This window comes from Ictalurus punctatus, chromosome 29 (assembly GCF_001660625.3).
Source record: "Ictalurus punctatus breed USDA103 chromosome 29, Coco_2.0, whole genome shotgun sequence".
In the NCBI taxonomy this organism is placed as follows: Eukaryota; Metazoa; Chordata; class Actinopteri; order Siluriformes; family Ictaluridae; genus Ictalurus; species Ictalurus punctatus.
In genome coordinates, this window is record NC_030444.2 from 15,095,979 (window position 1) to 15,115,238 (window position 19,260).

The following is a 19,260-nucleotide window of genomic DNA, read 5'->3' on the forward strand; positions in this document are numbered from 1 at the left end:
CACTAAATGTAGATCAATCGAGCGTTCTGCACCGGAACATTGAACACAGCATTATGTTAGAGCACCGGCGGCTCTCGTGTCTCGCCTCTGAACTTTTAGCCTTTCTGCTCATTTTAATTAAATGGTGCATAGAAAGAGAGAGACACAGATACAGATCGGATAAAACACAGGCGGAAAATCACAGGAATAAGGATATAAGGATAAATAATAACAATATGCAGGAATAACGCACTCCATGTTGTGCTGTTATAGTCAAATAATCAGTGATAGAGTTACTGTTTCCACTCCAAATAAGGTTCTCCAAGGGTTCTTAGCCTCCATCTAGGAGAAAAGGGGAAGGTTCTACTGTATGTTGAGTGTTTTTATATCAGAAAGGCTTCTCTGTGGGTTCTTCAAGGGTTCTTGTAGCCCTTTCTGATGAGGACGTTCACTGTTGTAGTGTTCTGCTACAAAAATCTGCAGGTTTATGAAGAACCCTTTAGGAGCGTTAAAAGAGCGTACCAGTGTAATTAAGAACAGGACCTAAGCCGTTTCTTGGATGTTCCGCAAAATTAAACGTAACTATAAATGGATAAAAATGCATGCCTTTCTTTAACGAATAAAAGAATTTTAAAAGTTGTGAATTTGCTGCAGTGTAAGAGGAATAAAAGACTTGGGGACGTGCTGTTATAGGAAACGAATCAGTGCGGTAACGGTAACTCTTCATCACGCCACCCTGTCGTTGATTATTTTCCCATAATTCCTCATTTCTAACTGTAAATAACGCGATTGCTGTAAGAGTTACTCCATGCTACTTTTGATCTTACAGTTGATGCACTAGAGCATGAGGATTAAAGCAGGATTTAACATCCTCACTGACGATTGAATCAAATCTAACACCACACACGACCCCGAATCAAAGTTCTCTTACCGGCACATGTGACTTTCAGAAAGCACATTTACCCACACAGATTAGCATTAGCGCCGCTAATGCCTTCCGCCGTTCTCTACGCAACATTAGCCTTAAAAAGTCGTTCAGGACAAATTAAACGTCACGTGTTCTCCAGCCTGCTTTACTTCCCAGCATTCCGATTTCATTCTTCACTTCTCCTAAACAATAAATTAGGGCATAAAGTTGCACAAAGAAGAAAAAAAAAAACAATAATAATAAGGTGTCTGCCTGAACGAGTAAACAGCTCCCTGAACAAAAGTCAGCAGCAGCCAGCTGTGAGGGCGATAATAAGCTGCTCCGTCGCTGACCGAGCTCGGAAAATAGGATGCTTCCCACCATGATGGAGGTCAAAATGTGGAAAGAAATTCAAAAGAAAATATGCAACAAAATATAGATATGAAAATGTAATGTAAATATCCCAAAATAAATAGCAAAATAGCATGTGCGTTAATGAATAATAGGTTTTTCTTATCTTTTGTCAGAACAAAGTTTACAAAGACACGACTACCGGACAGCAAAATGAAGCTACCTTTTATCTTTTATTTATTATTTTTAAACAGGAAACAGGAATTAAAGTCATTTTAGCCTCCGCAAAAAAAAAAAAAAAAAAAAAAAATCCAGACTAATAGATTTTTTTAACTAAAATGTTTAAATATGTGTAAAATTTATTGCACTTTTATTCTATTTCATGTCATTTTTGTCTTTATTGATCATTTTATTTATTTCTTTTTGTAAAACAGCTCTCGGTGTTGTATTAGCTGCTGTGTGAGCCGCTGAAGAAGTTCAGAGAGAATCAAAAATGTTTTTATGGTTTTTATAAAACCATCTGATTTTAGAGACTTGAGAAAGATTCAAAAGATTCAGAAAGACTCTTAAGACTCAGAGAGATTCAGAAAGACTCAAAGATTCAGAAAGACTCAAAGATTCAGAAAGACTCAAAAAGACTCAGAGAGATTCAGAAAGACTCAAAGATTCAGAAAGACTCAAAGATTCAGAAAGACTCAAAGATTCAGAAAGACTCGCAAAGACTCAGAGAGATTCAGAAAGACTCAAAGATTCAGAAGGACTCAGAAAAACTTAAAAAAAAAAAAAAAAAGATTCAGAAAGACTCAGAGAGATACAGAAAGACTCAAAGATTCAGAAGGACTCAAAGATTCAGAAAGACTCAGAAAAACCTAAAAAAAAAAAAAAAAAAAAAAAAAAAAAGTGACTCACTCACTCCATGTTGCCATGTCACACAGGTGTGAGTGAAGTTCAGAGAAAAACACCAGTCACAGTTAATTCTGTCCCAGTGTCTGAGTACAGCACCAATAACTGACGTTATTTCACAGTTTCTCAATAAATAATGCAATAATAATTATACAAAAATATTACGCAATACTAAATCAGTCAATATTAATGAGAAGGAGATATTTAAATCTGGGACAAATGAAGTTTATTTTTATTATGTGACCTCGTTTACCCACAAAGGCTGAGAAAGAAAGAAGAAACCGTGTCTCTCTTTTCTGATGCCTGAACGTATTGGCCTGCTTTCAGGTCTTTTGTGTGGATTTTGAGATTTTTGGCGAACACAAAAATATCTTCTTCTTCTTCTTTTTTTTTTTTTTGATTTTTTGTCACCAATACTGAGAGAACACGAAACTAGACTTCTGTAAGAAGAGACACAGAAAGCTCAGGGAAGATGGAGAACTTTTTTAACCACTGGGGATCTAAGAAAAATCAGTCTAAACTCAGCAGTGTGTGTGTGTGTGTGTGTGTGTGTGTGTGTGTGTGTGTGTGTGTGTGTGTTTATGTGTGTGTGCTGTTCCTGCTCCTTGACCCCAGTGTTCCCCATAGGCTCCCACTCACCCTGCTACATTTTTTTGAGGTTAAGATGTCCGTGAACTCTGACACAGCCCAGTTCCCCTGATTTCCCTCCGCTAGCTGCTTAATGCAGCAACCACTAATACTCTGAGCTGAAACTCTGCTCCGAGCTCCACACGGACCAGCCGAATGAAACCAGAACCGAATTCCAGATCCGCCTCTGGGACCACTGGGAGCTGTGGTGATGGCCTGTGCTCAGGAGTTAAGCTGGATAATGTAGTTCATTTATTTGTCAATCTTTCCATTCATTTATTTATACATAAATCAATATTTTCAAATAATAATAAATTCATAACAAAGACCTGCTGTTTTCCATTATTAATAATACATTTTTTACAAAAAGAGCTGTATGATTGTTACAGACTTGTTAGAAATATAACAGTATATAACTGATTACTTTTCATTTGTTTGTTTTATATTAAGAAAGAACATTTATCATTCATAAGCATAAATAAATAAGTAAATATTAAGAAGAAAAGCCTAATAATCCCAAAACTAAGTTTATTTTTCGATAACGTTATATCTTTGGATAAGTTAAATTAATTTTGTAAACAATATAATTGGTTTACAGATTGTTTATTTTTATTAAGCTATAATGTTTATATAGTTAATTAATATTATATTATATAATACTATATTATATATGATATGATATTATATTATATTGCTATTACAATAAAAGAGCTGGCTGTGTTCAGTGAGTATCAGTTGCTAATCAGTGTGTTCTCGATTAGCTGAGTTAGCTGTAATACAGAGTAGCGTGTAGACGTGTTCTGGCACACCATCGATTCCCTGCCACACTTCATTCCCAGTTCCGACCCGAGAGACCCGGTCAGGAAGTGTGTGAATGAAGTGCTGGAGGCTTCTGTTTGTTTCCCCCTCAGCGGATGAAAAATGCATGAAAAATTACAAACGAGTGCGCTGTACCAGTCAGCAGTGTAGCGCTGTGGAGAAACAGAACTGCTCTTCTTCCTCTTATTATTATTCTTCTTCTTTTGTCAACCTCGGCTCTTTGATCTCGCCTTTCCAAACAGATTGAAGAGAAATGAACTGCTTCAACCCTCCGACTGCAGTGTACACAAGCTTCTTCACTTCCCTCCTCCTGCCACCATCCAAAACCCCAGAACTAGGTTCTCCATAGTGTGTACATGTGGCAAAACTTCACAAACGGGTTCTCTATACCATGGACATGTGGCAAAACCTCAGAACTTGGTTCTCCATAGTGTGTACATGTGGCAAAACTTCACAAACGGGTTCTCTATACCATGGACATGTGGCAAAACCTCAGAACTTGGTTCTCCATAGTGTGTACATGTGGCAAAACCTCAGAACCTCGTTCTCTATACTATGTTCATGTGGCAGAACTTCAGAACTGGATTCTTTATACTGTGTTCATGTCACAGCCTCCATGGACAATTCCTCCCCAGTCCACTAGAGGGCACCCTCCCTCACCTGTCTGAACTTCTTCTTTGGTTGTCTGCTCCATTTCCTCCCTTAATTATGCACATCTGTTTTTCATTTCCCAATCAGGCTCACTATTTAAGGTCTGTCCCCCTCCCTTTCCTTAGTATCTATTAATTTGAGTTCTAGGAGAGAACTGGCTAATTTGGGGATTTTCTTCCTTGTTTAAAATTCTCGGCACAAGCAGTGATGTGGCAATGTACCATCGTGTGTTGATGATGCATCGGTGTCTCATAATTATTCATGAGCCTTTGTGTTTTTATCCTGTGGGAAGAAGCGTTCTCTTAACGATTCATGACGGCACATGGAGCTTTCCTACAGATGTAGTGGGTAAGAGAGGCGTTCCGCTGGGTCGCAAGTGTTTGTTTCAGTGATGTAAGAGTTCAAGTGTGTTTTCTCAGGAAAGCTATGAGAATTGGAGAAAGGTGGACTTCGGATTTGCTCGTGAAAGCAGTTTGTGTCTACGCAACGATGAGGTACTCGGTCCCGAGGACTTTTCCATCCCTTCAAATGAGGTATGTGTTTGATTTTTTTTTTTTTATCCATAACTGTTCTACTTGCCTTTTGAGCTAGTAAATGCTTTAAGCTAAACCCTGAACAACTTTTTTTAAAATTTAAGCTCAGCCATCTTAAATTTTAAACCTTGACAAAAAAATCCTGTCAGATTATTTGAGATAATCACCCGTGTCTTCCAAAAAGAAAAAGGTGGACAAAGGGTTAAAGGTTCTTCACTTGTCCCTCTGGTGTAAAAATCGGTTACTAAATAGAAGTCTACAACATACTTCCAGAAGTTTGCGACTACCCTTTCATAATATTTAGACTCCTTAAGGGCTATGGATACAGTCCCAGCAACTCTTTATATATTTTCATAAGTATGTTAGCATGTGACTCACAGCTCCATCTGGAATACTGAGTTTAATGTTTAATCATTTCCCCTTCTTCTAAGTTGCCGTTCTAATCCACGCTATGCTAATAATCTATGTACTGACCCTTAGTGGGGGAAAAAGTAATCCAATTGTGGAATAGCAATAACTGTTGAATTGTACTTGATTGAGATGATTGCTCTGTTGGATTCACTTGGAGTAATTGCATTATTTAATATTTAATAGAAAGAAGCAATAAAGATCTGCTTAAGTATCCAAGCTTCTATTCTGTACTGTGATTGAAAAGTCTTTCAAATAGATAAGCAGGAACTTCTAAAACATAACGACCACTCGGCTGTAGTAAAACTCTCAGGATTTCCGTGTAATGCGTGTACGGGCGTGACATCACGCGTGGCAGCAGGATGGTCGGAGTAAATTGTTGTTTTGTCTTCTGGGAAATGTATAAATACTGTATGTAGCTTCTGAAGGGTGGTACTAAATGGAAAGAAAAATGAGATTTTTATACAAAATAACAATTCATGCCGATCATCCTGTTCAAAAGCTTACACACACACCCCCAAAGGCTCTTAATGCATCGTGTTGCCTTCTCGAGCGTCAGTGAATGTTTGCACCTTTTGTAATAGTCGTGTGCGAGTCCTTCAGTCGTCCTCGGTGTGAAAAGACGGATCTGAACATCGTATCGACGCTCCTGGAAAAGGGCTCAAATATGCAGAAGATGCTGGAAAAGTAAACCAAGTAACATCATGACTCTAAACACAGTAATCAATTGCATGTATTCCATTACAGTCCACCACTGAATCTCTGAAATCATGGCTCTGCGTAGAGAAATGAACGCTCAGATGTTTTTTTTTTTTTTGTTGTTTTTTTGTCGCATGTTAATGTTGAAGCAGGGTTCGATTTTAGCTCCCATCTCATCTCACACCCTGCCGTCACTGTCTGATTCGCTGACGCGCAGAAAGAACTCGGGAAGTAGCACAGAAGCAGAATTCCCAAAGACAAAAACAGGCTTGTCTATTAAAGCTTTACGTCTAGTTGTGTGTTCATGTGTTTTATTAACGACCCACTGAGCAGCTGGTGTGATGAATAAACAATGCTGATGTACCCAGAATGCAATTCCTCTCAGTGCTTTGGGTGACGAAAAACAAACGCATCCATGATGCATGATGTGGCGCATCCCCCATGAGGAAGCAGGAAGTGAGCTGTGAGGCAATGCCTCCGGACAAAGATCTGCTCTCATCATCCGCTACGCGAAGTCCCAGAAAAAGAACTGTCGAGATGAGAGAGCACGCGAGCGCAAACAAACACACCCTTCTCCATCTAAAATGAATAAAAGAAAATGATGCTACACTGCTTGTCTTTCTTGAATAGCCTTGTTTATCACAGAAGTCATAGAAAGAAATAGTCAATAAGCTGTCACATTGTGGTGACAGCTTTGTGATTTGATTTTTTTTTTTTCTCCCCACCCCAATTTCTTTACCCTATGCAAATGAAACCAGATCAGGCATTTTGAATGATTCATACAGCCAGTGGGCCAGGGGAAAAAATTTCCGTGCCTATACACAAACGCAAACAAGGCGAGCACCGCTCTACGGTTCCTGCAACGCATTAATAAAAACACAGAATTCAAGCGGATACGAACAAAAACAGCCGTGGTGCTGATGGGAATTTGTTTACAGATGAACAGGCGGTTAAACAAAGCAGCGAAAAGAAACCAAGCAATCAAACAATTAGATTTTGAAGTCCCGGAAGGTTGTTGTAAATTTTAGTGGGGAAAAAAAAAAATGTAAAAATGCGATCAGTAGAGGGGGGGGGTAGTTAATTTTTCAATTTTTGAAAGCTGTACGTCAACACCTTGGCTTATTAGCGTTATCATATTTTTTTTTTTTTTAAATGTTGACTTTTTTTTTTTTTTTTTCTATTCCTGCCTGAATTTGATTCATTCTTAATATTGATTCTCTTGTTCTGAAAATTTGACTTTCTTGAAATATTGACCATTTTCAAGTAACAAAATTCGGAATATTTATGTAATCTATATTATTCCATCTACATACAAAAAAATCATACGGATCTGTTTCTTATGTCGACTTTTGTCAAGGGTTTTTTTTTTTTTTTTTTTTTTTTTTTTTTTTAAATTCTTTTTATCATGGAACAGTGATTTTTGAACCATCAACCTTTTGAGGGTTTTTTTTTAAATGAAAATTGTTAGCATGTTATTTATAAACTGTATTAAATATTTTTATATTAAACATTTTTTCTTAATTAAATAGTAAACATTTCATTTTGAGTATTATTAAATGAAATTATTTTGAGATTAAAAACTTAATATTCTCAGACAATCTCATGAGTAGATAAAGCTGGAGGGTTTTTTTTTTTTTTTTTTTAAAAAAAACAATAAATACACGATATCTTTGAGAAAATAAAAACAACTTTTTCTTAAACATTGATCATCACAGCAGGATTTAGGTTTTTTACTCTTTTTTTTTAAATCTGTAAACCATTACATAATTTCTTAACTTTGACAGTGTCCATAATGTGAATTTAAGTCATTTTCTTTTGTCACCATTTTATAGGATAAATGTAAAAAAAAAAATCTTTAAATATTGTAAGATAAGAAGTCAAAACGATGAATATTCATAAGTGAATATTTTGTGAACATTGTTTTAAGATGAAAAGTCAAATCTGTGATCGAAGTCAGAGTCAAGATGATAAATTAGTTCAAGGGGGGAAAAGTAATAATGTTACCATTAAATAAGTAAAAAAATTCTCATGCTGCTGCCAGAAACCCCCCCCCCCATTATCTGACAGACGCAGGTTTACGTAAAGTCGAGCACCTGACTCAGTTCTGTGTTTATGAAGAGGACTGTTTCCACAAAACTGCCCCGAGTCCGTCCATCCATTTTCTATAACGCTTATCCTACAGGGTCACAGGGAACCCGGGGCCTATCCCAGGGACCATGGGGCACAAGGCGGGGTACACCCTGGACAGTGTGCCAATCCATCACAGGCTGCTCCGAGTCATTAATATTAAAACGTGTCATTCATTAGCTGTAATAGAGCTACTTTACATTTCAGTGCAGTTTAACTGGGAGTTTAAAATGAATACAGATGAGATTAATTCACTTTTTACTGCAGGTTTAAAGTGTCCTAAATGACACACGACCCGCTCTCAAGGTTATCATCGAAACAAAAGGAAGTGAATTCATTATCCGACACACGTATCAATCCCCGCCACAAAGCACTCACTCGGGGTCTCAGGTAATGGACCTGCTATCGGTCGGGGCGTATAAAGTTCCAAGCGTGAAGGACAGTTCGTGAAGCCCCTTACTGAAAAATCACGTCATCGTTGTTTATGCATTTCAACACGTTATGCTCTGAAATTGCATGTCTGAACACGTGTGACGCCACGTGAGAACATGAATTAACCGTGTTTAAAAAGAATCACAAATGAAAATAAGTCATGTGAAATTAAATGGGTCACAATTTTGTTTTGTTTTTTTTTTGTTGTTGTTTTTTTAAATGAATGACGTGCAAAAATTAAAGTGAAAATAAATATGTAAAAAAAGTGTGTGAAAATATATAAATCATGGTTTAAAAAACATTTGAAAATAAACAAATTGTGTGTAAGTTAAATAATTAAAACGATTCTGTATTGAAAAGAAGTAATTGAACTGTGTAAAAATAATATTTTTAAAAAGGTAAGGTGTGGAAATAAATTAATCCTATGGGGGAAAATACGGTGAGGATTAAATGAGTCACGTGTTAAATTTATTTTTTTTTTAAATTGTGAAAATTCATGAAAAAAATTAACGAAATAAAAAAAAAATTAATATGAAAAAATTTCAAAGAAAATATAGAAATCGTGTGTAAAAACACGCACGTAAAAATGCACAAACTCCACGTGAAAAACGTGTGAAACAAATTACACAAGGTCTAAAAACCGAGGTCAGGTGAGGAACCACATTTAGCATTTTTTAAAACCGAAACTTACAAACGTGATGAAAACAGACAGGAAGTAAGTGATGACTAACAGAGTAACAGATTACTGCAGCAGTGTGCGAGGGTTTTTTGGACTTTCGGCTCATATAGACAGTTCAGACGCCATAATGAAGAGGAATGGCCTTGGCTTTTTTGAATTGATTTCAGGTCAGAGTGAAAGTTTAATCGAGGTAGACAGCACCGCCTCGCCAATTACTACAACTCTGACTGCGGCACTAAACGACTGTAGGCTAATTTCAGAGGAGCTGCGTGTCAATATCTATCGCGATGGAAATTCAATCTTAAAAACCAGAGAAAGTGAAGAGGTTATTCGAGGTCACGGTAAATTTCAGGGCGATTTAAAGTTCAGCGCTTTTGACGCTTTTTGCTCGAACCAGCATATGAAGCGGACTCCTGATTCTGAAGATCTCACACCATGACTAAACTGAAAAGCTACACGGACACTAGTCCAGGCTCTAATTATCTCAAAACTGGACTACTGCAACGCACTACTCTCGGGCCTCCAGCCAGCTCCATTCAGATGATTCAGGATGCTGCAGCATGTCTCGTCTTCAACCAGCCCAAGAGAACCCATGTCACACCCCTCGTCATCTCCCTCCGCTAGCTTCCTGTAGCCGCCCGCATCAAGTTCAAGACCTTGATGCTCACCTACAAGACCCTGTCTGGAACAGCGCCTACCACCTCAACTCTCTCCTTGAGGTTTACGTTCCCTCACGCAACCTGCGATCAATTAACGACCGACGCTTAGTAGATCCTACTCGGCGTGGCTCAAGGTCCCTTTCCAGAACCTTCAAATTAACTGTCCCTCAGTCGTGGCATGAACTTCAACCTCAATCTGGACCGCAGAATCTCAACAGCTAAAGACCCACCTCGTCCATGAACACCTAACCAGCCCATAAAACACCAACCCCACATTATTAAAAAAAGAAAATAAACGATTACTCTGACACTCACGCCTCTACTCTGTGCACTTTGCTTCTTCTAGAACTCCATTAAAAGATCTTGTATCGTAGCACTACTTGTATTGTTCTCTGCTGGATATATCGCTCTGCTTGTATTTCCTCACTTGTAAGTCGCTTTGGATGACAGCGTCTGCCACATGAATAAATGTAAATAAATGTCATATTGTAAGCTCGCAAAGGTGTTTTCAATGGAATATCCTACAGCCTTCTGTTCCTTTAAAAAAGCGCATTGTGAAAGCCTCACTGGGCGAAACCCCACTTCCGTTTTCACCAAGATCTGGGATGTGAACGTCAGGAAAACGAGCCCGAGCAGACAAAACCCAGCTTGTGCTAAATCAGCAGCTATTGATTCCTATGACAGAGCTGATGTATGGAGGAGAACTGGCAGCTCGAGCCACATCACCACATGTTCCAGATCTCTGCTGAGACACTGAATGATACTGACTGCAGTGAGGCTCAGCCAAGACTCTGACAGAGTACAGTAAACATCATCAGCATGCTAGACTACTGAACCTAAAGATATATGCTGTGAGGTGCGGTGTCTGGTGCCCTTCCAATAAAGCCTGTCCATTTAGAGAGAAAAAAAAAAGAGTATAGACATCACTTTGGTGTCCGGGGCACGTTAACGCACCGAGGCTTTTATTTTATAGAATGTTTGCACTACAGTTAAATCAAGGTTGGAAATGTCGGTCACATTCAGTTATTTTTTGTTAATGATACATTTTTAAAAAATCGAAATTTAATTAAATTCATAACATTTTATTGCAACACCATGAAATTATTATTTTTTTTAAAAGAAAGTAATAGTAATTGATTGAAATAGTCATGGGTCATGTCATGTGTTCATTGGCGTTAGCATGTACTGGTTGTTAATAGTTAGCTAGCTGATTCATTATTCGTGGCAAAAAAAAAGGTGTTGATGTTTCGAATTACTTAAAATGGACACACACACTGTCAGTTAAACAAAATTACAAGAGGAGGAACATTCACGTCCAAGACGGCCAAATCTACAAAAGTACAGCGAGGAGGGTTTAATATTTGGATCTACATGCATGTCTAAATCTCTCCCAAAATTTGTGTAATACATTCCGAGCGGTTTTCTAATTAAAGTATGAAGCACGTTTTCGTGCAAAGATTAAAAACCTAATTTTATTCCACGATTTTCAATTTAAAAACGAATTTGGTCAGATTGATTGGAAACTAGACGAAGCAGCGGTTTTTGCTATGATTTGTTCAGCCGTACCTTCCATTAATTCTCATATCAACTACAGTTGTAGTAGTTCTGCACAGACTCGGTTACGGCTGTCGTATTTACTGGAGCCGCAGAAGTAAGAGTGAAATATATTCAGCACTTGAGCATGAGGAGCGTGCAGCACCGCTCGGGTAAATCCATTTGCTCATACCATTGAAGAAAAGAGAATGAAAATGAGGAAAAGAGGTTTCAGCCCCTGGCAGAATTCATCTGACAAAAGCAGATAAATAAATACATCTTCTGTGACAGCGCAGGCATCTGCCACTTACAGAAGATGGCAGGAGATGGAGAAGCACACATCAGAGTCATTAATTGTCCAGTGAACGTGGAGGGACGGTGGATCTGAGAGAAGAAGGGGATAGGGTTTTTTTTTTTTAAACATGGAAGCACACACTGGCGTTTTATCATGCACAGACATCCTTTCTGTAAAAAGCCATTTACCTCCGCAAAGTCATCTCACTCGATCTGGAGGTTTGGCAGCTGAAATGAAAGCTCTGGCAGGTACCAAGGACAAAGTGCATGATGGGAACATTTTACATCTGGTGCTAAGGTGGAGTGCTTTTCATCTGGAGTGCGTTCCATGCTCTCTCCCAAGCCAGATTTGGAAAAGTAACATGTTAACAATTGGGTAGCATTTTGGATGCACGATGTTACACTGAGGACTTAGTGTTACATTTAGATTACATACTGTAGTGTTATATTTACAGTAGGGCATAGTGTTACATGTCAGTTACATAGTGTCAGATTTTGGTTACATAGTGTTGCATGTAAGTTACATAGCGTTACATTTAGGACACAGTGTAACATTCAGGATACATGGTGTTATTATTATTATTATTATTATTATTATTATTATTATTATTACATCAATGCTAAAAGGACCTGTTCTTGGATTAATCCCACACTGACAGCCTCACAACATTAATCACACTTTGAAAACATTTGCCTTCAACAGTTAAAACATGCGGCCGTAATTTTTGTTGGCTTGGGCTCTGCTCGACATGTGCCGATGCCTCGTCTCCGTCACCGGGCCACGCCGGTTTCCGATTCGGAGAAACGCACTCCAAAGTTTTTATGTATGTATGTATTGTATTTATTTATTTATTTATTTAACCTAAGAGTTGCATGCACGTGCTAGCTAGTATTGTGCATTGATACTACTGATATTAGATCTCTCGATAGAAAGACTGATGCTAAATGCTGTAATCGAAAGAGAGAAGCTCACACATTACCATGTTTTTTTTCCCTACTTCCTTACCAATACAGGATGGATTGCTTCAGCTATGAAATCAATTACCTTCATCTCCTCCCTTACCAATAGCACAGCAATATTTCATGCTGTCAATAGCATAAAGAGGAAGGAGAGGTGTGCTTGGATACGTCGTTCTGGTATTAAATAAATACAAACCAAAGTCTGAAAACCAAATCTGAAAGTCTAAATAGTCTGAGAACAACATAATGGATGGTTTTTATTTCACTGTTTATCAAAAGGCAGTGCTGTGGTGTCAATTTCTCATAAAATTCTATTCGATTTCTTAGAAAGTATTTCATAATTCTGGGTTCTTCATAGTGGACTCTGACATTTGGAACCAATTCAGCATATAGAATATTCTAATATTGTACTTTGAATTTTGTGATTTAAAAAAGGAATGCAGGATAATACTAATACATAATACTCAAATTTCATACAAAAGTCCCAAATTCCTTCATTTCGCTAACACACACAAACATCCTAGACATTTCTCTGGAAACAATCCAGACACCGTGTGTTACATTGAGCAGACACAGTGTGGCATGCTGTTTCATTTAGATGACATGATGTCTAATCATGTGTAGGATGCACATTATTTGATTTAGCATACACAATGTAATATTTATGCTATACTGCGTCACGTGGTGTTATATTTAGGTTACGCAGCCGTCCCTTCATTACTGCGTAAATGTTTAAACAGTGTGTGGTGTAACGGATCAAATCGTGCTAATGCTTGCCCATTATTTTTGACATCTCTGTTCCTGTTTACATCGGGTCTGGTGACCTAAAGGTTCATGGGGGAGAAAGAAATCTTTTCAGAGTGTTTAGATTTTGCTCTGTATTTCTGGAATATTATCTCGTTGCATTGGAAAATAGAGTTACATTCGGTTTTCATCCAGAATCAGTCGGGGGGTGAACACTTTTGCATTCGTTTGTGGATACCTGTAGTGAAGCTGTAAGAGCCTGAGGCTGTAGCAAGAACACAAAACATGATGAAGACCGCAGGCAGTTGATCCCCGCAAGGGATGTGAAGACGTGGCGTAGGTGTGACCGGGCGGGGTTCGGCCGTGCTGTCATGTGGGGACTCGGCTCCTGCAGCTAGTGCTGAGGTACAGCAGAATTCAGAAACGCTGGGGTGTAGGTGTAGTGAATTATTATCTGTTTTTCCTCACCTTAGTTTTTCACCAACTTGGTGAGTTTAACATTGACATGCTGCATGGACCAAGCAGCTTATAACATTAATGATGGTAGTAATGCTAGCTCAGCATCCAACTTCACCCCAGTTGTTGTGATTTCTACAGCAGAACAAGGGTTTTGTGTGTGTGTGTGTGTGTGTGTGTGTGTGTGTGTGTGTGTGTGTGTGTGTGTGTGTGTGTGTGTTAGGGAGGAGTGTCTCTAATATGATTGACAGGACGACTGTTAAAACAACCAACAAAAATCTGCGATTTTTAAAAAAAAAACTTTTTGTTGTTTGTTTGTTTGTTTGTTTGTTTTTCCCCAGGCAAATGATCTATCTGCTTCAATGACATTGTTAAATAAACCACACGTTGTCGAATTGTCCACAGGATTTGTAACAGGGATAGAAGAAGAATACACGTAACGTGGAGCTCGTTCTGAGTTAAACCCTTCGATCTTCACTGAAAATTTTCCGAAAAGCGTTATAAATAGCATTCTGAGGAAAACAACTCTCAAAGTCCTACTGAGAACCTTTTGTACTTTTCCAAAGAACACCTAGCCGCTTAGCCACTTAAGCCAGCCAGTTTATCTGCCTATTTTAAACCCCAAATTTACCTATTTCTATGGAAAACCGATTAGCAGCCTGGCAGGAGGAATTCTATTACCCCGGACTCCTTTCAGACGTCCGTCTCCTTTCTGCTGCACAATTACGACTGAAAGGGTTTTCAAAACAGACGTTTATTACTGCCGTCATCGCACTCCGCGAATTCTTCCTGTCTTTTAAAATGAGCTGCAGTGGAAAACAACTCGGCGATATGTCAAGCTGGAAGAACAGAGGTCTGACGATAAAAACAATAATTAGACCTTCCTCCAATAGACTCAACGTCTCGTATTAGACCTTATTTTGTCAAGCGTATACTTTAAGATGTACGATATCCTGTTCGTCGACTCTAAAGATCAGATTTACTGCACGGATGTTTTTGTAGGATCTGTCATTTCATAACAATACAAGCGACAGGTCTGAAATAATCGTAGGTTCGGACTCCTCTGACTGGAACATGGGACAATAAAATGAGAAGGTTTTTTTTTTTTTTTCTTTTACAAGTTTGACCAAATGATGTTGGCGTGGTTCTTTAGACACACACACAAAAAAAATCCATTCGAGCGCAAGTTCGCAATCAACATGAGCATGGTCATCGTTTGTGTCCGTATTCTTCAGTCACTTCCCTGATTAGAAATGCTGCGATTAGCCGTTTAATCTCCATGCGTTATCAAGCTAGCCGTGTATCTAGCTACGGTTGTTAACGAGTCTTTGTGTAATGATCAGCAAGCAGAAAGCATCGTAATTACACTGATTGCTTATAGAATTATAACATCTGATTTCACCGAAGCTGCGATTGAGGAACTTGTGCGTCTGAAAGAACGACGAGCGAAAAATTTCTTCACAAATGAAGCAAAACATTGAGGTGTCTGTGTCCTCACACCAAAAACAAACCGGTGTAGTTTGAGTTCATTCAACTCTTATCGACTGTCAGGTTTAAATGTTTAAATATATATATATATATATATATATATATATATATATATATATATATATATATATATAATGTATAATAGAGGCATGCAAATAATCCCAGAATGCAGAGGATACTTCCGATCTGACAGGTGCTGGATCGTTTTCAAATGAAGTACTTAGCTGAAAACGCAGAAGAGCATAGATTTCAGGTGGCTCCCAAATCGCTATAGCAATGGGTCAAAACTCTTAACAGCTACGATTAAACCTTGAACGTTAGCACTTCGGAAATTATGACACACTGATTTCCAGCTTGTCTCCGAAAGCACAAAAATATCCAAACTCAGCAGCCGGTTTGGAGACACTGATATGCCATAAAATCCCCCAAAACACTTAAAACCTAACACAGAGGTTTGACCCTGGCCTCAGATCCTCTGAATATTTTCTCCCTGACCTTGGCTGATTAATGACGGACAGTTTTGCTCGGTGCTGAAACGGCGTGGCTCAGCGTTACACTGCTGCCTTGATTAGGGTTAATCAGAAGGCGTGGGCGTGAAACAAAATGCTCTTCTCTCTGAGCGTCAGATGATTTCTTTGGCTTTGTGCTGCTCATGAGTAAATATTTACTACCTGAACGGACGCCTTTGAAGGGGCACACGTCAACACCGGGCTTTCAGAGAGCGGGTCGTTCAGACGGACGTTTAGAAGACGGAACGTCGTCCCGCTACGTCCGATGTTCTGACGATGTGAAAATAACGCGTTCGGCAGAGGGAAGAGGTGGACGAACCGGAACACACATCACGCTAATGCCGTCGTTGGAAGGTTTTTAATGCTGCGGTATCGCTTCACGGGGAACCGTACGTTCTGCTTCGCTGGCGTTCGTTCCGGCGACATGCAGGAAAAAAAAAACATTAAGCTTAGCTGAACAATAATGCAGCCGACTTAAACGTTGAAGGGATGATATTGCTGAACTTTTTCTGATGGAAAACCTTTCGGGTGGTCAGGACGAAACTAAGCTCATGAGACACGGGTGCAAATTTAAACGAGCAAGCATGGGGCGTAAGAAAAGGTACAAGTGCTATCCTTGTAACCGACCAAATCCGAGCCGAGTCGTCGTAGAAATGTCTCTACGTTTGATCAGTGTTTATTGAATAATGTGTCCTTTAATAGTGTACGAGTGATCGGTTGTGTTGAATATGGAGATATTTCAAACTGAGATTTTAAGGAAGGGACAGGACAGGAGGAATTTACAGGAATTTATGAACAGGAGAGTTTCGATTGTGCTCGTTTGTATCGAGGCAACACAGTGGAAGACCACGCCCATGGTTATATCGGCTTTATTAAAGGGGGCGGAGCTCCAGGACATCCTGTAACGAAGTCTTGTAGATTTCCTTTGCTGTCTTTGAGACTCCCTAATAAATCCACAGCAAAATCCGACTTTTCCGAACAGTTTTACTGAAGATTTGATCTTTCCTTGCGACTTCTCTCCACATGGCAACCCAAATCATCTCCTGACAGGGGCAGGAACTTTTAAAATAAGTTCTATGTTCTGGGTTTTTTTTTTCTACTTTAGTCATTATCCTTTTCCCAGGAAGCCGAGCTGTCAGTGAGTTCCTGCATCCTGAGGCAAATTTGCCTCGTTTGAAATACGCTGTCATGATTCAGACATTCTTTCTCAGTGGAAAAAAATATATATATTTCTCTGTACCGGTGAGTGACAGAACTGCAATTTGGGCAACGGGCTGTTGTCCTTCCTGACAAATTGTCAGGCATATTGCTTCCACGATGCGGAAACCTGGTGATTATTACAGAACATTTGAATGTATGTAGTTTTGCGGCTAAAAAACATATTTAAACTTCAAACTTCCGTGTGACCCCGCCCCCCCTGAGAGTTACAGTAAATCTGCTACCCTTTCGGCTTTAATGGTTAATTCATGAGTCGTCTCTTTTTCTGGGTATCATCACTCAGAAGTGGATCAGGGTGCTGGAGCAAGGACGCATTTTATTACTTTTTAGGAGAATATTAATCAAGTGACAGGGGGGGTTAATTATGGCCAATTAATTATTTGATTTAATGTCACCGCAGCAGAGAGTTGTGTGTGGATACTGACATTGTCCTTTTCACTCAGAAACAAGAGGCGGAGAAATTGACAGCTAATTAATGACAAGGCTGATTGATGGAGGTGGAGCTGGAGCTTGAAACCTAAAACACTCAGACAGGGAAAAGTGCCGTTCTGCTTCTTTTTGACCCTTCGCTTCATATTCTTTTGATATTTATTCATAAATGTCACTGTTCGGACCTGCATTTGAAATCCGTCTGGTGTTAAACAAGCACAGCCGAGATGGTGAGATGTTTGGGGGGGGGGGGGGTTGGAGGAGGGGGGGGGGCATGATTTGCTTTCAAAAAAAAAAATTGTATTGTGGATTAGTTTGGATTTTAAAGGAAGAGAGTGCGGCAGCACCACCTACTGGTGGAAGACAAACACACAGCATGGTATGAAGAGGCATGAAGTGTTTCTGCGGCTGATTTCTTTGTAGCCCAGACTGTAGATTCTTGCAGCCTATAGTAATAGTCTTTTTAAAAAAAAAAATTCAAAGAAAAAGAGTGACACTTCACATGTATGCTGATATTTTTCACACACACACACATCTGTAACACTACATCAGCAGTGACTTAGAAAGTGTGTGTGAAATATGAACATGAACGGGGTGGATTATTTACTTTTATCCTTTTTTTTATAGAGAAGAGAAAGGAAACGTAGATAGGACACAGTGGGGAATTTCTGTTTATTTTACTTTGAACAAATTGTTACAGTTTATTTTTTGTTTGTTTACCACGTCTGGTAAAATTCACACTGCAAAAAGTGAAAATATCTTTAAATATGCTTTTAAATTTTCTTAATCTGTTGGCAGATAATTCAGCTTCTTTCTATAACTAAGTGCTAAAAATGAGATAAAATGACTCGAAATAGCTTTAATAATCATCATATTTGGTGTATTGGAATCTTATCATCGGAAACACTAGATTAATCTGATGCATTCGTGATATTTTCACTTGATAAGATGCGATATTTTGCAGTGTACTGACACAATTATTATTATTTGTATTATATTATATCATTTTATAATTTACAGCATCTTTTAGTGCTATTGAGGCTGGTGCTAACCCCGGGTCTGCAGAGAGGTTTTAGTGTTTGGCCAAATTTCACTTACGAAGAGTGATTTTATGCGATTTCCTATACAGTAAGTGACAATGCTACAACATGCGATTCTAATATTTATTATTTAGAGTGCTTCGCAGATTGATGAGATTCCTTAGACAAATTAGATTGTGTAAATACAATTTATAAATCTATAAAATGCTCCATTCGGTTTACATCATATGCTTTTAAACACGACAGAAAGCAGAGTTATAACGGGCTCCTCGGTGAAAACACACAGTGGCCGAATCTCTGACATGCCCCCCCCCCCCCCCCCCCCCCCCACCCCCCGTTCTTTTATCACCAGAAAATTAATGCCAATGAAGATAAATAATATTTCAAGAAGCTACAGAGAGCCCAGTAAGCGATGAAGCAATAAATTCTGGGACCTCAATAGAAAAGCCATTTGTCACTGGCAAAATGTAAAAGCGCCTCAGCAACATGCCAAATGTCTGAAAGTTAACTTTTCTCCGCTTCTTAGAAAATTCATCCAATATGGATGACTATACACACACACACACACACACACACACACACACACACACACACTGAAATCGAAGCTGACGCTCTGTTGCGGTCATTGTCGCATTTTAAATCAGTGTGCTGGAGGATGGAGAGAAAGAATAAAAATGTAATCAGTTTAAATCAATTTACAGACCGAAACGTAGCACATGATTAAATTACACTGAACCTGAGTGATGCAATATGTGTACACATTACAATGAGGTCAAATTTTATTACATAAATAAAATTCGGAATTCTAACGCATT

At 38.7% G+C, this 19,260-nt stretch overlaps 1 long non-coding RNA gene across 1 annotated transcript; it reads left to right on the forward strand.

Annotated features, from left to right (window-relative positions):
• Positions 1-4,380: 4,380 nt before the first annotated feature.
• On the forward strand, positions 4,381-6,170 carry LOC128629440 (uncharacterized). Its single transcript, XR_008393792.1, has 3 exons — positions 4,381-4,585; positions 4,657-4,770; positions 5,763-6,170. It is a non-coding gene; the product is annotated as an uncharacterized LOC128629440 (long non-coding RNA).
• Positions 6,171-19,260: the final 13,090 nt, after the last annotated feature.